The following is a 23,342-nucleotide window of genomic DNA, read 5'->3' as shown; positions in this document are numbered from 1 at the left end:
ACAGACAAATAATTTCATGTAGGCTAACGTTACCTACCTGCTACCTCTTGTCTTTTTCTCGTTTCTCCTCCTCTTCTTTTCTCTTATTTCTTCCCTGGGCACCTGACAGTTTTGGCCGTTTTGACATCTTGTGTTGATTTTTTGATGTGGTGACGTCCAAAAAGAGTCATGATACGGGAAGGGAGGGGGCGGTAACAAATAATATTTCTATTATATAGGCTTTACTTTGCATTTTAATTAACGTGGGATTATTTTTTGTATTTAGAAATAATAGTACCAACTTTTTTTTTTTTTTTTTCTCCAACATTTGTGGCACTGGCGTGGCGCCCCCTGATGGACGGCGCCCTTAGCATTTGCCTATACGGCCTATGCCACGGGCCGGCCCTGGCTGTATGTACATTGTAATTTGTAAAAGAACTAAACTTCATGAATGTTTTTTGTGACCAACAAGTATGTGCTCCAATCACTCTATCACAAAAAAAATAAGAGTTGTAGAAATGATTGGAAACTCAAGACAGCCATGACATGATGTTCTTTACAAGTGTATGTAAACGGTATGTCTAAAAAAAATCTCCCTCTCCTGCATATTTTCCACCATACGACTGACTGCAGCATGACAAATCCCGCCCTCTCGAACTTGAAGCCAGCCCGTAAACAAGCAACGTCGTGTTTTACCCGTCATGCAGCTTTAAAAAAAAAAAAAAAGCCTCACCTAATCGCCGACACATCTGCAACACTTTCATATTTCTTTAAGTAATATTCGGTGGGGGATTTTCAACATGAAACCATTCCTTTTTATCAAAGTTTTAACGTTGAAGTAATATGTTTGGTGAGGGACGGGGGCTGTTGACTTTCATCTCTCCCGCCCAGTGACATTTTAATATGTTACACATTAACTTTGCAGACAGTGTCGGAGGTGACGGACCAGTGTGTGTGTGTGTGTGTGTGTGTGTGTGTGTGTGTGTGTGGCAGGGGCGTGTAATCGTGCCTTTACTCGGCTCTAAGGTTTGTTTTCCAAGCCGGGAGATGATTGGTGCTGATAAAGCGCAGCTCTAAATATAAAGTTGTGAAATGATTAAAAAGCAAGTAAATATACCCCTTCAATCCCTTTACGCTAATCCTCACCATGGCCAATGAAACTATTCATTAGAAAATCATCAGCTTTGCTACATTCCAGGATTCTGATGTGTGTTAAGCGTATGAGTGTGTCATATGCAGCTTAGCTGCAATTATACGTTCGTGTCTGTGCGTTCGTATGTTGCCCGGGTGTTTATTGCTTATTTATGCAAATCACTGTGCCACTTCTGTATGGGTAAAACTGACAACATTAGCTCTAATACCGCATAGAAAACATCAGACTGTATTTAAGCGACATTTCGGTGGGTCGGTTACCCCACAAATGAGATATATTGGACACAACGTCAATCTGATGAAGTGATCCTGTCGTTCAGTTGCGCGGTTGTGCGTTTCCCACCTAGGCCTTCCTCTCAAAGTACCGTAATTGATGTCGCCACATGACCATTTGTTGGAGAAATACGATACAGAAACACATTTACGCACTACTGGTCCTCAAAGACAGAGTTTGGTGTGGATGAACTTGACTGGCCTGCACAGAGTCCTGACCTGAACCCGATAGAACACCTTTGGGATGAATTAGAACGGAAACTAAACAGAAACACATTCACGCACTACTGAGTATTGAAACACATCAACAGTGTACAAAACGGGTTATTATTCTGGCACATTTAAAAATAAATAAACAATTAAAACATACACTATATTGCCAAAAAGTATTTGGCCACCTATCAAAATGATCAGAATCAGGTGTTCTAATCACATGGCCCGGCCACAGGTGGAGGAGGAATTATGGTGTGGGGTTGTTTTTCAAGAGTTGGGCTTGGCCCCCTTAGATCAAATGTGGAGCTGTTGTTTCATTTTGAATGTGATGTTATTTGTCAAAAATACATTTTATGTATAAAATGTGAGACCCCCCCCCCCCCCCGACCCAGGAAGAATAGTGACTGATATTGCCATACTTGCCAACCTTGAGACCTCCAAATTCGGGAGATTGGGGGGAGTTGAGGTGGGTGGGGTTGGAGTTAAGGGGTTAAGGTGGGAGGAATATATTTATAGCTAGAATTCACTGAAATTCAAGTATTTCTTATATATGTATGAATAAATTAAAAAAACTTGACTTTCAGTGAATTATAGCTATATATATATATATATATATGTATTTTATTATATATATATATATATATATATATATATATATATATATATATATATATATATATGTATTTTATTATATATATATATATACGTATACATATATATATATATATATATGTGTTTTATTATATATATATATATATATATGTATTTTATTATATATATATATATATATAATAAAATACACATATATATATATATATATATATATATATATTTTATTATATATATATATATAATAAAATACATATATATATATATATATATATATATATGTATTATATTTATATATATATGTATATATATATATATATATATATATATGTATTTTATTATATATATATATATATATATACATATATATATATATATATATATATATATATATATATATATATATGTATTTTATTATATATATATATATATATATATACATATATATATATATATATATATATATATATATATATATATATATATATATATAATAAAATACATATATATATATATATATGTATTATATATATATATATATATGTATATATATATATATATATATATATATATATGTATTTTATTATATATATATATATATATATATATATATATGTATTTTATTATATATATATATATATATATATATATATATATATATATATATATATATATATATATATATATATATATATATATATTTATTTCAGTGGTCATTTATTTACACATATACACACACATAACACTCCTCTACTCATTGTTGTATTTGAAAGTGCAATGCTTTGCAGCCAGTAGCACAGCCTTTGAAGGAGCATAGGTATGGGCAGTGTAATATTCTGGGTTGCAGTCAATAACCAGGTGAGGTGACGAAGTTACGTCTCTTTACTTCATACTTCAGAACCGACTCCCACACTTTCCGTCAGGGTGCGCAATACAACGTAGACCGTTGTATTGCGTTGTATAGGGTTCAATATGATGTCGGTCCAGCTTCAACTCTTCTGGGACGGCTGTCCATAAGGTTGCGGAGTGTGTTTATAGGAATTTTCCACCATTCTTCCAAAAGCGCATTGGTGAGGTCACACACTGATGTTGGTGGAGAAGGCCTGGCTCTCAGTCTCTGTTCTAATTCATCCCAAAGGTGTTCTATCAGGTTCAGGTCAGGACTCTGTGCAGGCCAGTCAAGTTCATCCACACCAGACTCTGTCATCCATGTCTTTATGGACCTTGCTTTGTGCACTGGTGCACAGTCATGTTGGACGAGGAAGGGGCCCACTCCAAACTGTTCCCACAAGGTTGGGAGCATGGATTTGTTACTGAAGACGTTGCACCAATCCGCCTGTCGATCTCACGATCCACTCTTCCATGACTCGTGAACAAGACTCCGAGGTACTTGAACTCCTCCACTTGGGGCAAGATCTCCTCCCCAACCCGGAGATGGCACAACACCCTTTTCCGGGCGAGAACCATGGACTCGGACTTGGAGGTGCTGATTCCCATCCCAGTCGCTTCACACTCGGCTGCGAACCGATCCAGTGAGAGCTGAAGATCCTGGCCAGATGAAGCCATCAGGACCACATCATCTGCAAAAAGCAGAGACCTAATCCTGCAGCCACCAAACCAGATAATTTATCATAAATACATTTTATGTATGAAATGTGAGAGACCCCCCAGGAAGAATATTGACTGATATTGCAGAAGCTAAGGGGCATCTTAAACAACAAACAAACACCACACAACTGTATTCGGCTCCTTGTTGGGTTATTATGAAGCTGTACTCATAAAAAAAATATATAATAACACGTATTGCTACGCAGGTAAAAAGCACCAAAACAAATCCCGCTCCGACATAATGAAAGGACACATACACAGAGTTGTTCATCGTTCTGTGTGCAGTCTATGCACAAAGTAAACCACACAGGCACACACACAATATACGTAGATGATGAAGGAAAAAAAAGATAGACTTTTCATTGTTCACATAGACTGAGTCACAGAGACTGAGTCACCAACAAGTGGGATTCTGAAGTTGGGTATTGCCTTGTGTACAAAGTGTGCTCTATAAATAAACTTGCCCTGCCTTGCCTATTCGGACTAGTTTGTTGCACACATTGTTTCTCTTTACGATAACCAAGACCACAATAGAAAACCATCTTTTTTTAAATAAAAAATGCAACATACAAAAATTTAGGTACAATTGTACTGTTATGAGAAGAGGGTACGGAATGCAGGGATGTAGTTTTAGCTCTTTTTATTATAATATATACAATTATATGGAGTGTGAAACAAAGGGCAGGAGCGAGGCGTCAGAGTCCGTGTCCAGGCGGGAGGTCGAGACCCAAAGAGGCAGCCAGGGAACCAGAGGGGAATACGGGGAGACGAGACACACAGCTCATGACGCGGAACGGAGGAATGCTGCTGGATTGCAACACAGGGCCATCCATCCATCCATCCATCCATCCATCCATCTTCTTCCGCTTATCCGAGATCGGGTCGCGGGGGCAGCAGCTTAAGCAGGGAAGCCCAGACTTCCCTCTCCCCAGCCACTTCGTCCAGCTCCTCCCGGGGGATCCCGAGGCGTTCCCAGGCCAGCCGGGAGAGATAGTCTTCCCAGCGTGCCCTGGGTCTTCCCCGTGGCCTCCTACCGGTCGGACGTGCCCGAAACACCTTCCTAGGGAGGCGTTCGGGTGGCATCCTGACCAGATGCCCGAACCACCTCATCTGGCTCCTCTCGATGTGGAGGAGCAGCGGCTTTACTTTGAGCTCCCCCCGAATGACAGAGCTTCTCACCCTATCTCTAAGGGAGAGCCCCGCCACTCGGCGGAGGAAACTCATTTCGGCCGCTTGTAGCCGTGATCTTGTCCTTTCGGTCATGACCCAAAGCTCATGACCATAGGTGAGGATGGGAACGTAGATCGACCGGTAAATCGAGAGCCTTGCCTTCCGGCTCAGCTCCTTCTTCACCACAACGGATCGATACAGCGTCCGCATTACTGAAGTAATGCAACACAGGGCAACACACAATTAGCACAGAGGTGGGGAAACACGGAGAGAGAGAATGCACATGGTGCTAGACGTTACGGCTTACTATACTATAACAGGTAACTACGTTCTGGCCCGGAACGCAGGTTTGCACGGGCTTAAGAAGTACATATACACTCACTGTACAAACACATACTGTACATATAGATTCCACTGTACAAACACATATACACATTATGTACATATACAAGTACATATGCATACATACACTCATTCACATAATCACGTTTCATCAAACATATATTAATGTTGTTGCCCTTGGGCAGGGGTCGGCAAGCTTTACCACTCAAAGAGCCATTTTGACCAGTTTCACAAATTAAAGAAAACAATGGGAGCCACAAAAATCTTTTGAAATTTAAAATGAAATAACACTGCATTCAAAGTTTGTTTTTTTTGCTTTGTGCTATGTATAAACCAAGAGTTTTAGACATGCGGACCCCACCTTAATATGAAAATTTAATGTTAGTGCGCCACACTGTGAACCCACACCAAACAAGAATGACAAACACATTTCGGGAGAACATCTGCACCGTAAGACAACATAAACACAACAGAACAAATACCCAGAATCCCATGCAGCCCTAACTCTTCCGGGCTACATTATGCACCCCCGCTACCAAACCCCGCCCACCTCAACCGACGCACGGAGGGGGGGGTTGGTAGTAGCAGGGAAGAGTCAGGGCTGCATGGGATTCTGGGTATTTGTCCTGTTGTGTTTATGTTGTGTTAAGGTGCAGATGTTCTCCCGAAATGTGTTTGTCATTCTTGTTTGGTTTTGGTTCACAATGTGGCGCATTATTAGTAAGAGTGTTAAAGTTGTTTTATATGGCCACCGTCAGTGTAACCTGTGTGGCTGTTGACCAAATATGCCTTGCTGCAACGTACGTGTGCAAGCAGAAGATGCACACAACAACAGGGCTGGGCTGGTACGCTGTTTGAACAGATTATAGAGGGCGCTAAATGCCGTACTATCATGGCACGCCCTTATTATTACTGTTTGGGGTGAAAATCGGAAAATATTAATCCCGGGAATTTTCGGCGAGAGGCACTGAAATCCGGAAGTCTTCCGGGAGGGTCGGCAAGTATGCAGCTGAGCCGCATCAGAGTGAACGGGGGTTGCGGGTTGCCGACCCCTGCCCTAGGGTAAACTGGGTATAACACATGGCACACTGACAAAGCTTAACCTATTGTTACTATAACAATCTACAAGGTTAATGTAGGTTGCTTCTCTTTCTCCCCCTCCATTTTTCTGCATTCTTTCGCATCTCAAGTTATCATTACGTATATGTATTGTTGCATTTGAACTACTGTATTGTTGATAATAAAGGTAAAGTATTGGTATTGTTCATTATCAATAGCGCTATTTCTATCGGTATTTGTATTGCTCCATTTGTAGTGTAATAATGCTCATTGTCATTTCTGTATTTTTTTTTTTTTCGCTAACTGCTTATTTGCTATTACTTTTACCATCATATTTGTACATGTCCTATTTGCTGATGTTGCTCCATTGTTGTTGTTGTTGTTGTTTGCTGTTGTTGTTTTTGTCTCTCTGTCTAATCCCCCTCTTGTCCCCACAATTTCCCCCTCTGTCTTCTTTTTTTTTCTCTCTCTATCCCCTCCTGCTCCGGCCCGGCTGCACCAAATGATAATATAAATACATTACAAAACACAAAAAACAGAGATCTCATTTGCACCCCTGGTGGTGAAATATTGTATCACAATATTGCCAATTTGTTTGTTGTTCGTGTAAAACAGTGTCATTTCTTGAGTAAAATGATGACTTTTGTCATAATTTTGCCAAGTGAAGTTGCGATTATTTTTATAAAAGTGCCAACATTTTACAGTCTTCTCATTAAATTGTGACATCTTTCGAGTAAAATTACATTTTGTTTCATAAAATTGTTAAAATGTTAAGCTTTTGTTGTAAAATTGCGACTGTTATTGAGTAAAATTCCAACTTTTATCATAACATTGCACAAATGTTCAGTTTTTCTTGCAAAATTTTGACTTTTGTTGAGTAAAAGTACGACTTTTATTATAATACTGCCACAATTCGGCGCTTTTCTTGTGAAATTGTGACTTTTTTCTTGTGAAATTCCAACTCATTTTTCTCAACAAGCTTTTTTATATTTGCATAGTATGTATATATTATTCATGTTGTAAATACAAATCTTTATGTATCTAGAAAGGGTGGTCCGAAAGAGGTAGAAATTTTTCAGAGGTCTCAAGAAGGTAATAAATACATGAGTGTGTGTGTGTGTGTGTGTGTGTGTGTGTGTGTGTGTGTGTGTGTGTGTGTGTGTGTGTGTGTGTGTGTGTGTGTGTGTGTGTGTGTGTGTGTGTGTGTGTGTGTGTGTGTGTGATTCAGTTTTTCTTGCAAAATGTTGACTTGTGTTGAGTAAAAGTACGACTTTTATTATAATACTGACAAAATTTGATGTTTTTCTTGTGAATTTGTGACTTTTCCTTGTGAAATTACAACTCATTTTTCTCAACAAGCGTTTTTATATTTGTATAGTATGTATATATTATTAATGTTGTAAATACAAATCTTTATATATCTAGAAAGGCTGGTCCTAAACAGGTAGGCATTTTTCAGAGGTCTCAAGAAGGTAAGAAATACATGAATGTGTGTGCGTGTGTGTGTGTGTCTGTGTGTGTGTGTGTGTGTGTGTGTGTGTGTGTGTGTGTGTGTGTGTGTGTGTGTGTGTGATTCAGTTTTTCTTGCAAAATGTTGACTTGCGTTGAGTAAAAGTACGACTTTTATTATAATACTGCCACAATTTGACGTTTTTCTTGTGAAACTGTGACCTTTTTCTTGTGAAATTCCAACTCATTTTTCTCAATAAGCTTTTTTATATTTGCATAGTATGTATATATTATTAATGTTGTAAATACAAATCTTTATATATCTAGAAAGGGTGGTCCTAAAGAGGTAGGCATTTTTCAGAGGTCTCAAGAAGGTAAGAAATACATGAATGTGTGTGTGTGTGTGTGTGTGATTCAGTTTTTCTTGCAAAATGTTGACTTGCGTTCAGTAAAAATACAACTTTTATTATAATACTGGCACAATTTGACATTTTTCTTGTGAAACTGTGACCTTTTTCTTGTGAACTAATTTTTCTAGATACGTTTTTTTATATTTGCATAGTATGTATAAATTATTCATGTTGTAAATACACATCTTTATATATCTAGAAAGGGTGGTCCTAAAGAGGTAGGAATTTTTTGGAGGTCTTAAGAAGGTACGAAATACAAGAGTGTGTGTTTGTGTATGTGTGTGTTCTTGTATTTCTACCCTTCTTGAGACATCAACATTGATTGATTGATTGAAACTTTTATTAGTAGATTGCACAGTACAGAACATATTCCGTACAATTGACCACTAAATGGTAACACCCCAATAAGTTTTTCAACTTGTTTAAGTCGGGGTCCACGTAAATCAATTCATGGTATCATCAATTTTCTCATAAAATTGTGACATTCGTTGAGTAAAATTACATTTATTTTCATAAAATGGTTACAATGTTAAGCTTTTCTCGTAAAATGGTGACTATTTTTAAGTAAAATTTCAACTTGTATCATACTTTTGCACAAGTTTTCAGTTTTTCTTGCAAAATTTTGACTATATTTGAGTAAAAGTACGACTTTTATTATAATGCTGACAAAATTTGATGTTTTTGTTGTGAATTTGTGACTTTTCCTTGTGAAATTACAACTCATTTTTCTCAACAAGCGTTTTTATATTTGTATAGTATGTATATATTATTAATGTTGTAAATACACATCTTTATATATCTAGAAAGGATGCTCCTAAAGAGGTAGGCATTTTTCAGAGGTCTCAAGAAGGTAAGAAATACATGAGTGTGTGTGTGTGTGTGTGTGTGTGTGTGTGTGTGTGTGTGTGTGTGTGTGTGTGTGTGTGTGTGTGTGTGTGTGTGTGTGTGTGTGTGTGATTCAGTTTTTCTTGCAAAATGTTGACTTGTGTTGAGTAAAAGTACGACTTTTATTATAATACTGCCGCAATTTGACGTGTTTCTTGTGAAACTGTGACCTTTTTCTTGTGAAATTCCAACTCATTTTTCTCAATATGTTTTTTTATATTTGCATAGTATGTATAAATTATAAATGTTGTAAATACAAATCTTTATATATCTAGAAAGGATGCTCCTAAAGAAGTAGGCATTTTTCGGAGGTCTCAAGAAGGTACGAAATACATGAATGTGTGTGTGTGTGTGTGTGTGTGTGTGTGTGTGTGTGTGTGTGTGTGTGTGTGTGTGTGTGTGTGTGTGTGTGATTCAGTTTTTCTTGCAAAATGTTGACTTGCGTTGAGTAAAAGTACAACTTTTATTATAATACTGCCAAAATTAGACGTTTTTCCTGTGAAACTGTGACCTTTTTCTTGTGAAATTCCAACTCATTTTTCTCAATGAACTTTTTTATATTTGCATAGTATGTATGTATTATTAATGTTGTAAAAACAAATCTTTATATATCTAGAAAGGGTGGTCCTAAAGAGGTGAGCATTTTTCAGAAGTCTCAAGAAGGTAAGAAATACATGAATGTGTGTGTGTGTGTGTGTGTGCGTGTGTGTGTGTGTGTGTGTGTGTGTGTGTGTGTGTGTGATTCAGTTTTTCTTGCAAAATGTGGACTTGTGTTGAGTAAAAGTACGACTTTTATTCTAATACTGACAAAATTCGACGTTTTTCTTGTGAATTTGTGACTTTTTTTTGTGAAATTACAACTCATTTTTCTCAACAAGCGTTTTTATATTTGTATAGTATGTATATATTATTAATGTTGTAAATACAAATCTTTATATATCTAGAAAGGATGCTCCTAAAGAGGTAGGCATTTTTTGGAGGTCTCAAGAAGGTAAGAAATACATGAATGTGTGTGTATGTGTGTGTGTGTGTGTGTGTGTGTGTGTGTGTGTGTGTGTGTATGTGTGTGTGTGTGTGTGTGTGTGTGTGTGTGTGCGTGTGTGTGTGTGTGTGTGTGTGAGTGTGTGTGTGTGTGTGTGTGTGATTCAGTTTTTCTTGCAAAATGTTGACTTGCGTTCAGTAAAAGTACGACTTTTATTATAATACTGCCGCAATTTGACGTGTTTCTTGTGAAACTGTGACCTTTTTCTTGTGAAATTCCAACTCATTTTTCTCAATACGTTATTTTATATTTGCATAGTATGTATATATTATTAATGTAAATACAAATCTTTATATATCTAGAAAGGCTGGTCCTAAAGCGGTAGGAATTTTTCGGAGGTCTCAAGAAGGTACGAAATACAAGAATGTGTGTGTGTGTGTGTGTGTGTGTGTGTGTGTGTGTGTGCGTGTGTGTGTGTGACCGAGGCAGCCGACTTGGCAGCCAGTTTGAGGAAAGATTATCTTGACAAATTGGATAAACATCTTGTGTGTGACAGGATGCTGATGGAGGGTCCGCCTGTCCACACACACACAGTCGCACACAGCTGGGTGGTTGGTTTGTTTAGCCACAGAGCGAGTGTGTCCTTGTTGCGTGTGTGCGAGTACGAACCCGGCCTAAAGGCAGGTAACAACAGGTATCCCTCCTCAAACAGAACATGCAGGTTCTCAGGTGTGTCCGCTTTCTCCCTCTCTACGCTGCCAGTGTTTGTTTGTGTGGCGAAAGGGAACTCCACACATGTATTAGGTTGCTTTTGTCTGGGGGTTAGTCTATGTGTTTGACGGACTTTATACGTATTTTATGAGTTGCATTGGGAATGTTTGGTGTGATTCTCACAACAAATTTAAAATTTAAAAAAGACTAAAACATGTGTATTTAACCCTTGTGTAATGTTCATATTGTTGTTACTCAGCCAGCGTTTGTGGGTCTGATGGACCCGTTGCATTTTGTGGCTTTTAATGCCTCACAATCAAACACTTTTATGTTAAACTACTGAACAGATGTTTACCTTATCCCAATAAACATCTGTTCAGTATTTTAACATAAAAGTGAAATTGGGAATTTCGGGAAAAGCGGGAATTTTTTTTATAAAATGACACTTGAGTGAGTTGAAATGGTTGATGTTGAAATTTTTCTAATCGGTCGTGAAATGTTGAAGTAGTAACATGTTGAATTGAGAAATGGTATTACGGAATTCCTGGAATTTCGGGAAAACTGGGAATTTTTACAGTTCGAAAAACAACTTTTCCTGATTAAGAGGAATGTTTCGACGGTGGAACGGTTGAAAAATGTGGAAGGACTTGTCGCCAGACAAAAGAGTGGAAATAAGGCTTTGGAAATGCATGAATTCTGGAAAGTCCTGGAATTTTTTTGAAATTAGAAAAAAAACAGTTTGAATTTCCAGGATGGTGAAATATGTTGAAGGTAGAATGGTTTGAATAGGTTGAAAAATGTGGATAATGGTGGAAGTTTGAAAAATGGCCAATTAATTTTGAATGGGAAAAATGTCCCGGAAAACCTGGAATTCTTAGAAATCTGGGAATTTTTAGATTTTTTCAAGGGAAAGCCCACAATTCCCGAATAGGCTGAACAGTTTGAAGTTGGAACGGTTTGAATCAGATGAAAAATGTGGGAATTGTGGAACTTTGAAAAAGTTCCTTTTGATTTCAATTGGAATTTCAGAAAAATTGGGAATTTCGGGAAAGGCGGGAATTTTTTTTTTAAATGATAAAAAACTTGAGTAAGTTGAAATGGTTGGTGTTGAAAATTTTCAAATTAATCATGAAATGTTGAAGTAGTAACATGTTGAATTGAGAAATGGTATTACGGAATTCCTGGAATTTTGGGAAAACCGGGAACTTTAACAGTTCAAAAAACAACTGTGTTTTTTTTTTTTCCTGATTAAGAGGAATGTTTCGACGGTGGAACGGTTGAATTGGGTTTATAAATGTGGAAGGACTTGTTGCCAGAAAAAAGGGTGGAAATAAGGCTTTGGAAATGCAGGAATTCTGGAAAATCCTGGAATTTTTTTGAAATTATAAAAAAAACAGTTTGCATTTCCAGAATGGTGGAATATGTTGAAGGTAAAATGATTTGAATAGGTTGAAAAATGTGAAAATGATGGAAGTTTGAAAAATGGCCAATTCATTTTTAATGGGAAAAATGTCCCGGAAAACCTGGAAATCTTGGAATTTTTGGAAATTTCCAAGGAAAATCCCGCGATTCCTGAATAGGCTGAACAGTTTGAAGCTGGAACAGTTTGAATCAGGTGAAAAATGTGCAAGGTAGAGCGCCCCAAAATCTGGAAAAAAAGAATAAGTTGTTGAATAATAATAAATAGATGAATTTTGGTGTAGAAAACCAGCTTTGGAGCATTCACACAATAATAAGATATTGATCCAGTGATGTGCAGACCTACTAGTGGATCATACCCACCCCATTCTGTGACGTGGGACCACAACCCACCTTTCATGTCACGTCTCCACCAAGCAGGGTACACCATAACTGTCTCAAAAAGAAAAGGTTAAAAAATAAGTTTTTTTTTATTATGCAATCTTGTGAATAATGCGATCAGTATTTAATGAAAGGCGGGAATTTTTTTTTTAAATGATAAAAAACTTGAGTAAATTAAAATGGTTGGTGTTGAACATTTTCAAATTAATCGTGAAATGTTGAAGTAGTAACATGTTGAATTGAGAAATGGTATTACGGAATTCTTGGAATTTCGGAAAAACCTGGAATTTTTACAGTTAAAAAAAAACAACTTTTTTTTTGTCCTGATTAAGAGGAATATTTTGACGGTGTAACGGTTGAAGTGGGTTGAAAAATGTGGAAGGACTTGTCGCCAGAAAAAAGAGTTGAAATAAGGCTTTGGTAATGCAGGAATTCTGGAAAATCCTGGAATTTTTTTGAAATTAGAAAAAAAATAGTTAAAATTTCCAGGATGGTGAAATATGTTGAAGGTATAATGGTTTAAATAGTTTAAAAATTGTGGAAATGGTGGAAGTTTGAAAAATGGCCAATTCATTTTGAATGGGAAAAATGTCCCGGAAAACCTGGAGTTCTGGGATATCTGGGAATTTTTAGATTTTTTCAAGGGAAATCCCACGATTCCCGAATAGCCTGAAGAGTTTGAAGTTGTAACGGTTTGAATCAGATGAAAAATGTGGGAATTGTGGAACTTTGAAGAATGTCCAATTGATTTCAATTGGAATTTCAGAAAATTTGGGAATTTCGGGAAAAGTGGGAATTTTTTCTTTTAAACGAAACTTGAATGAGTTGTAATGGTTCGTGTTGAAATTTTTCTAATCGGTCGTGAAATGTTGAAGTAGTAACATGTTGAATTGAGAAATGGTATTACAAAATTTCGGGAAAACCGGGAATTTTTACAGTTCAAAAAACAACTTTGTTTTTTCTCCTGATTAAAAGGAATGTTTGGACGGTGGAACGGTTGAAATGGGTTGAAAAATGTGGAAGGACTTGTCGCCAGAAAAAAGGGTGGAAATAAGGCTTTGGAAATTCAGGAATTCTGGAAAATCCTGGAATTTTTTTTTATTATAAAAAAACAGTTTAAATTTCCAGGATGGTGAAATATGTTGAAGGTAGAATGGTTTTAATAGGTTGAAAAATGTGGAAATGGTGGAAGTTTGAATAATGGCCAATTCATTTTGAATGGGCAAAAATGTCCCGGAAAACCTGGAGTTCTGGGATATCTGGGAATTTTTAGACCTTTTCAAGGGAAATCCCACAATTCCCGAATAGGCTGAATAGTTTGAAGTTGGAACGGTTTGAATCAGATGAAAAATTTGGGAATTGTGGAACTTTGAAGAATGTCCCATTGATTTCAATTGGAATTTCAGAAAAATTGGGAATTTTGGGAAAGGCGGGAATTTTTTTTTTAAATGATAAAAAGCTTGAGTAAGTTGAAATGGTTGGTGATGAAAATTTTCTAATTAATCGTGAAATGTTGAAGTAGTAACATGTTGAATTGAGAAATGGTATTACGGAATTCTTGGAATTTCGGAAAAAACGGAAATTTTTACAGTTCAAAAAACAACTTTTTTTTTCTGTCCTGTTTAAGAGGAATGTTTTGACGGTGTAACGGTTGAAGTGGGTTGACAAATGTGGAAGGACTTGTTGCCAGAAAAAATGGTGGAAATAGGCTTTGGAAATGCAGGAATTCTGGAAAATCCTGGAATTTTTTTGAAATTATAAAAAAAACAGTTTGCATTTCCAGAATGGTGGAATATGTTGAAGGTAAAATGGTTTGAATAGGTTGAAAAATGTGAAAATGGTGGAAGTTTGAAAAATGGCCAATTCATTTTTAATGGGGAAAAATGTCCCGGAAAACCTGGAAATCTGGGAATTTTTGGAAATTTCCAAGGAAAATCCCGCGATTCCCGAATAGGCTGAACAGTTTGAAGCTGGAACGGTTTGAATCGGGTGAAAAATGTGCAAGGCAGAGCGCGCCAAAATCTGGAGAAGAAGAATAAGTTGTTGAATAATAATAAATAAATGAATTTTGGTGTAGAAAACCAGCTTTGGAGCATTCACACAATAATAAGATATTGATCCAGTGATGTCCAGACCTACTGGTGGATCATACCCACCCCATTCTGTGACGTGGGACCACAACCCACCTTTCACGTCACGTCTCCACCAAACAGGGTACACCATAACTGTCTCAAAAAGAAAAGGTTAAAAAATAAGTTTTTTTTTATAATGCAATCTTGTGAATAATGCGATCAGTATTTAATGAAAGGCGGGAATTTTTTTTTTAAATGATAAAAAACTTGAGTAAATTAAAATGGTTGGTGTTGAACATTTTCAAATTAATCGTGAAATGTTGAAGTAGTAACATGTTGAATTGAGAAATGGTATTACGGAATTCTTGGAATTTCGGAAAAACCGGGAATTTTTACAGTTAAAAAAAAACAACTTTTTTTTTTGTCCTGATTAAGAGGAATATTTTGACGGTGTAACGGTTGAAGTGGGTTGAAAAATGTGGAAGGACTTGTCGCCAGAAAAAAGAGTTGAAATAAGGCTTTGGTAATGCAGGAATTCTGGAAAATCCTGGAATTTTTTTGAAATTAGAAAAAAAATAGTTAAAATTTCCAGGATGGTGAAATATGTTGAAGGTATAATGGTTTAAATAGTTTAAAAATTGTGGAAATGGTGGAAGTTTGAAAAATGGCCAATTCATTTTGAATGGGAAAAATGTCCCGGAAAACCTGGAATTCTTAGAAATCTGGGAATTTTTAGATTTTTTCAAGGGAAAGCCCACGATTCCCGAATAGGCTGAAGAGTTTGAAGTTGGAACGGTTTGAATCAGATGAAAAATGTGGGAATTGTGGAACTTTGAAAAATGTCCTTTTGATTTCAATTGGAATTTCAGAAAAATTGGGAATTTCGGGAAAAGTGGGAATTTTGTTTTAAAAGAATTCTTGAGTGAGTTGAAATGGTTGGTGTTGAAATTTTTCTAATCGGTCGTGAAATGTTGAAGTAGTAACATGTTAAATTGAGAAATGGTATTACGGAATTCCTGGAATTTCGGGAAAACCGGGAATTTTTACAGTTCAAAAAACAACTTTGTTTTTTTTCCTGATTAAGAGGAATGTTTTGACGGTGGAATAGTTGAAAAATGTGGAAGGACTTGTCGCCAGAAAAAAGAGTGGAAATAAGGCTTTGGAAATGCAGGGATTCTGGAAAGTCCTGAAATTTTTTTGAAATTAGAAACAGTTTGAATTTCCAGGATGGTGGAATATGTTGAAGGTGAAATGGTTTGAATCGGTTGAAAAATGTGAAAATGGTGGAAGTTTGAAAAATGGCCAATTCATTATGAATGGGAAAAATGTCCCAGAAAACCTGGAAATCTGGGAATTTTTGGAATTTTTCAAGGAAAATCCTGAGATTCCCGAATAGGCTGAACAGTTTGAAGCTGGAACGGTTTGAATCGGGTGAAAAATGTGCAAGGTAGAGCGCCCCAAAATCTGGAAATAAGAATAAGTTGTTGAATAATAATAAATAGATGCATTTTGGTGTAGAAAACCAGCTTTGGAGCATTCACACAATAATAAGATATTGATCCAGTGATGTCCAGACCTACTGGTGGATCATACCCACCCCATTCTGTGACGTGGGACCACAACCCACCTTTCACGTCACGTCTCCACCAAGCAGGGTACACCATAACTGTTTAAAAAAAGAAAAGGTTAAAAAATAAGGATTTCTTTATAATGCAATCTTGTGAATAATGCGATCGGTATTTAATGAACCCCTCGCAACAATATATCAAACTTTGAGAGTATGAAATATTTACACAATGTATTAGATAAAAAGAGACTCTTATTACAAAATAAATGATTGTTCAGAGCCATGAACGCAGCTGTCATGTCAGTGATTGGTGGTCCGAGGAACCCGGAGGAGAGAGTCTTCCACAGTATTAAAACTGAACAGGTAAAATATTCTTGGGGACAAAATATATATTCCATTCGGCGTGACAGCATGAAAGTTATGCCAAAACATTGCCTGTAAGGACGTTGAAGTCCCAAATGCACTCCAAGGGTAACCACAAATGGAGAAGTGGGACTGAAGTGCAGGTTTCTCCACCATTAAGAGTTCCCAGACACATCCTGTAAAACCAGTTAGCTCATGCTTCTTGCATGTGTGCTTTGTTGGTTTAGTTGTGATACAACAAGACTGATGTAGTCAGACTTTTTACGTCAAACACACTGGAGAGAGAAACCAGCATGATGCTGAAGTTCCATGAGTGGAACGTCAATACTTAAAGCTGGCCACTCATCTCCATGGAATTATAATTCATGTACAGTCCTGGTCAAAAGTTGACATACACTTGTAAAGAACATCATGTCATGGCTGTTTTGACTTTCCAATCATTTCTACAACTCTTATTTTTTTTGTGATAGAGTGATTGGAGCACATACTTGTTGGTAGCTCATATTTTGTTTCATCTGACATCACAAGGACAAAGATAAGACCTTCTGGAGGAAAGTTCTGTGGTCAGATGAAACAAAACTGGAGCTGTTTGGCCACAATACCCAGCAATATGTTTGGAGGAAAAAAGTTGAGGCCTTTAATCCCAGGAACGCCATGCCTACCACCAAGCATGGTGGTGGTAGTATTATGCTCTGGGCCTGTTTTGCTGCCAATGGAACTGGTGCTTTACAGAGAGTAAATGGGACAATGAAAAAGGAGGATTACCTCCAAATTCTTCAGGACAAGCTAAAATCATCAACCTGGAGGTTGGGTCTTGGGCGCAGTTGGGTGTTCCAACAGGACAATGACACCAAACATATGTCAAAAGTGGTAAAGGAATGACTAATTCAGGCTAGAATTAAAGGGGAACATTATCACAATTTCAGAAGAGTTAAAACCATTAAAAATCAGTTCCCAGTGGCTTATTTTATTTTTCACGCAATATCCCTAAAAAAAGCTTCAAAGTGCCTGATTTTAACCATCGTTATATACACCCGTCCATTTTCCTGTGACGTCACATAGTGAAGCCAATACAAACAAACATGGCGCATAGAACAGCAAGCTATAGCGACATTAGCTCGGATTCAGACTCGGATTTCAGCGGCTTAAGCGATTCAACAGATTACGCATGTATCGAAACGGATGGTTGTAGTGTGGAGGCAGGTAGCGAAAACGAAATTGAAGAAGAAACTGAAGCTATTGAGCCATATCGGTTTGAACCGTATGCAAGCAAAACCGACGAAAACGACACGACAGCCGGCGACACGGGAGAAAGCGAGGACGGATTCGGCGATCGCCTTCTAACCAACGATTGGTATGTGTTTGTTTGGCATTAAAGGAAACTAACAACTATGAACTAGGTTTACAGCATATGAAATACATTTGGCAACAACATGCACTTTGAGAGTGCAGACAGCCCAATTTTCATCAATTAATATATTCTGTAGACTTACCCTCATCCGCTCTCTTTTCCTGAAAGCTGATCTGTCCAGTTTTGGAGTTGATGTCAGCAGGCCAGGGAAGCTAGGGTCGATAGGGGGTTTAGCTCGCTCGTCTGCGGGAAAAAACTGCCGCCATTGCTTGCCGTGCTACCGAGGTCCTTTGTCCCTGAATTGCTCACACACTCCGGCAGATTCAATGGGGGTCTGGCGGCAGATTTCTTTGACTTTACCGTTGGAAATGCATCTGCTTTGAGTGTCGCAGGATATCCACACATTCTTGCCATCTCTGTCGTAGCATAGCTTTCGTCGGTAAAGTGTGCGGAACAAACGTCCAATTTCTTGCCACTTTGGCATCTTTGGGCCACTGGTGCAACTTGAATCCGTCCCTGTTCGTGTTGTTACACCCTCCGACAACACACCGACGAGGCATGATGTCTCCAAGGTACGGAAAACAGTCGAAAAAACGGAAAATAACAGAGCTGATTTGACTCGGTGTTTGAGAAAATGGCGGATTGCTTCCCGATGTGACGTCACGTTGTGACATCATCGCTCCGAGAGCGAATAATAGAAAGGCTTTTAATTCGCCAAAATTCACCCATTTAGAGTTCGGAAATCGGTTAAAAAATTATATGGTCTTTTTTCTGCAACATCAAGGTATATATTGACGCTTACATAGGTCTGGTGATAATGTTCCCCTTTAAACAGTTTTTAACTTTTAACTTTTTTAACTGTTTTTAACTTTTAACTGCTTTTTATCTAACAAATTGTTCTTAGGGTAATTTGTATTTGCTTTTTCGTTGTGTATTATACTTCTGTTTTAAATGTTATTTTTTAGTCTGTCCTTTGCCTCTTTTTCTTTGTGGTGTACAGTCCTTTGTTCTTCAACTGTGGTTGTTTTTAAAAGGGCTTCATAAATAAAGTTGGTATGGTATGGTATATACATCACAGGAGCCAGGCGTGCCAAGTTGAACAAAGTTTTAATGTACATATATTTTACCCAAGTCTTTCTCCCGCAGAACGTGACTTTTCAGTCACGTCCGTATCCTCTCCCTCCTCCTGCTCCCGGCCGCTTACTGTTAAAGGGGAACATTATCACCAGACCTATGTAAGCGTCAATATATACTTTGATGTTGCAGAAAAAAGATTATATATTTTTTAACCGAATTCCGAACTCTAAATGGGTGAATTTTGGCGAATTAAACACCTTTCTATTATTCGCTCTCGGAGCGATGACGTCACAACGTGGCGTCACATCGGGAAGCAATCCGCCATTTTCTCAAACACCGAGTCAAATCAGCTCTGTTATTTTCCGTTTTTTCGACTGTTTTCCGTACCTTGGAGACATCATGCCTCGTCGGTGTGTTGTCGGAGGGTGTAACAACACGAACAGGGACGGATTCAAGTTGCACCAGTGGCCCAAAGATGCCAAAGTGGCAAGAAATTGGACGTTTGTTCCGCACACTTTACCGACGAAAGCTATGCTACGACAGAGATGGCAAGAATGTGTGGATATCCTGCGACACTCAAAGCAGATGCATTTCCAACAAGAGAGCGAATATTAGAAAGGCGTTTAATTCGCCAAAATTCACCCATTTAGAGTTCGGAAATCGGTTAAAAAAATATATGGTCTTTTTTCTGCAACATCAAGGTATATATTGACGCTTACATAGGTCTGGTGATAATGTTCCCCTTTAAGGTTTTTGTCATGATCCGGAGTCCGGATCATGTTTTTGTTATGTTCTGTTAGTTGTGGACTCTTTTAGTTCCTGTTTGTTTAGTCACCATGGTTACGCATTGCACTCACCTGCCTCTGGTTAGTGTTCAGGATGCTCACCTGTTGCCCGGGCACTAATCAGAGGGCTATTTAGTCTATGCCCTGGCCTCACTAAGTCTGGCGTCATTTGTTTGCTTCACGCAACCCTCTACGTAAGTCTTGTTTTATTTCATGCCACAGTTAGAGAGTCTTTGCCTTGTCCATAGTTCCGTGTTTCCTGCGATAAGATTCCGTCTTAGCTTCCGCGTGCGATAGGCACGCTTGCCTTTGTTGTTTGCCTGTTATTTTGTAGTTAGATTAATAAATATGTTCCTACCTGCAAGCCTTGTCCGGAATAGTAAGTTTGCATCCCGGGAGAATAAATCTCGCAGTAAGCTGCGAAAACCAAAGTCCTGACTTAAAGGGGAACATTATCACCAGACCTATGTAAGCGTCAATATATACCTTGATGTTGCAGAAAAAAGACCATATGTTTTTTTAACCGATTTCCGAACTCTAAATGGGTGAATTTTGGCGAATTAAACGCCTTTCTAATATTCGCTCTCGGAGCGTTGTGACGTCACATCGGGAAGCAATCCACCATTTTCTCACTTTCGTCGGTGTGTTGTCGGAGGGTGTAACAACACGAACAGGGACGGATTCAAGTTGCACCAGTGGCCCAAAGATGCGAAAGTGGCAAGAAATTGGACGGAATTTGTTCAAAATACGAGGGTGTGGGGAAAGCCGACGAAATGGTCAGTCGTTTGTTCCGCACACTTTACCGACGAAAGCTATGCTACGACAGAGATGGCAAGAATGAACCTATGATGATCAAGAGAAGAATATCGACCCTAGCTTCCCTGGCCTGCTGACATCAACTCCAAAACTGGACGGATCAGCTTTCAGGAAAAGAGAGCGGATGAGGGTATGTCTACAGAATATATTAATTGATGAAAACTTTATTCATTACTCGCGGTTTTACGTAAATTATTATACATAAACTGTGTTTACCAATAATTTAGCTTAAAAACATTTATTCTTTTCAAACATTCGAGTACATTCGGGTAGTCTTGTGTCTATTTAGGTATGGTTAACCTGAGTGCTGAAATCGTGGAAAAATATATGTTCTTAGCGCGCCTGAAATGGGCTGTCTGCACTCTCAAAGTGCATGTTGTTGCCAAATGTATTTCATATGCTGTAAACCTAGTTCATAGTTGTTAGTTTCCTTTAATGCCAAACAAACACATACCAATCGTTGGTTAGAAGGCGATCGCCGAATTCGTCCTCGCTTTCTCCCGCGTCGCTGGCTGTCGTGTCGTTTTCGTCGGTTTCGCTTGCATACGGTTCAAACCAATATGGCTCAATAGCTTCAGTTTCTTCTTCAATTTCGTTTTCGCTACCTGCCTCCACACTACAACCATCCGTGTCAATACATGCGTAATCTGTTGAATCGCTTAAGCCGCTGAAATCCGAGTCTGAATCCGAGCTAATGTCGCTATAGCTTGCTGTTCTATCCGCCATGTTTGTTTGTGTTGGCATCACTATGTGACGTCACAGGAAAATGGACGGGTGTATATAACGATGGTTAAAATCAGGCACTTTGAAGCTTTTTTTAGGGATATTGCGTGATGGGTAAAATTTTGAAAAAACTTCAAAAAATATAATAAGCCACTGGGAACTGATTTTTAATGGTTTTAACCCTTCTGAAATTGTGATAATGTTCCCCTTTAATTCTAGCCTGATTTAGCCATTCCTTTACCACTTTTGACGTATGTTTGGGGTCATTGTCCTGTTAGAACACCCAACTGCGCCCAAGACCCAACCTCCGGGCTGATGATTTTATCTTGTCCTGAAGAATTTGGAGGTAATCCTCCTTTTTCATTGTACAATTTACTCTTTGTAAAGCACCAGTTCCATTGGCAGCAGAACAGCAATGTTCCCCTTTAAACGTGTGGACAATGCTGAAGAAACAAGTCCATGTCAGAAAACCAACACATTTCGCTGAACTGCACCAATTTTGTCAAGAGGAGTGGTCAAGTGGTCAAGCAGAAGCTTGTGGATGGCTACCAAAAGCGCCTTATTGCAGGTAAACTTGCCAAGGGACATGTAAGCAAATATTAACATTGCTGTATGTATACTTTTGACCCATTTTCAGTAGACCCATAATAAATTCATAAAAGAACCAAACTTCATGATTTTTTTTGTTGACCAACAAGTATGTGCTCCAATCACTCTATCACAAAAAAATAAGAGTTGTAGAAATGATTGGAAACTCAAGACAGCCATGACATGATGTTCTTTACAAGTGTATGTAAACTTTTGACCAATATCCAGAATGCACAAGCAACGGCTATGAAACTGATGAAATTACCTGCAGCGTGCATGTCCATCCATCTTCTTCCGCTTATCCGAGGTCGGGTCGCAGGGGCAGCAGCCTAAGCAGGGAAGCCCAGACTTCCCTTTCCCCAGCCACTTCGTCCAGCTCCTCCTGTGGGACCCCGAGGCGTTCCCAGGTCAGCCGGGAGACAGAGTCTTCCCAACGTGTCCTGGGATTTCCCTGCGGCCTCCTCCCGGTCGGACGTGCCCTAAACACCTCCCTAGGGAGGCGTTCGGGTGGCATCCTGACCAGATGCTCGAACCACCTCATCTGGCTCCTCTCCATGTGGAGGAGCAGCGGCTTTACTTTGAGCTCCCCCCGGATGACAGAGCTTCTCACCCTATCTCTAAGGGAGAGACCCGCCACCCGGCGGAGGAAACTCATTTGGGCCGCTTGTACCCGTGATCTTGTCCTTTCGGTCATAACCCAAAGCTCATGACCATAGGTGAGGATGGGAACGTAGATCGACCGGTAAATTGAGAGCTTTGCCTTCCAGCTCAGCTCCTTCTTCACCACAACGGATCGATACAGCGTCCGCATTACTGAAGACGCCGCACCGATCCGCCTGTCGATCTCACCATCCACTCTTCCCTCACTCGTGAACAAGACTCCGAGGTACTTGAACTCCTCCACTTGGGGCAAGATCTCCTCCCCAACCCGGAGATGGCACTCCACCCTTTTCCGGACGAGAACCATGGACTCGGACTTGGAGGTGCTGATTCTCATCCCAGTCGCTTCACACTCGGCTGCGAACCGATCCAGTGAGAGCTGAAGATCCTGGCCAGATGAAGCCATCAGGACCACATCATCTGCAAAAAGCAGAGACCTAATCCTGCAGCCACCAAACCAGATCCCCTCAACGCCCTGACTGCGCCTAGAAATTCTGTCCATAAAAGTTATGAACAGAATGGGCGACAAAGAGCAGCCTTGGCGGAGTCCAACCCTCACTGGAAACGTGTCCGACTTACTGCCGGCAATGCGGACCAAGCTCTGACACTGATCATACAGGGAGCGGACCGCCACAATCAGACAGTCCGATACCCCATACTCTCTGAGCACTCCCCACAGGACTTCCCGGGGTACACGG

Source organism: Nerophis lumbriciformis, linkage group LG14 (genome assembly GCF_033978685.3).
Source record: "Nerophis lumbriciformis linkage group LG14, RoL_Nlum_v2.1, whole genome shotgun sequence".
Classification (NCBI taxonomy): Eukaryota; Metazoa; Chordata; class Actinopteri; order Syngnathiformes; family Syngnathidae; genus Nerophis; species Nerophis lumbriciformis.
This window is presented reverse-complemented; position numbering follows the sequence as displayed.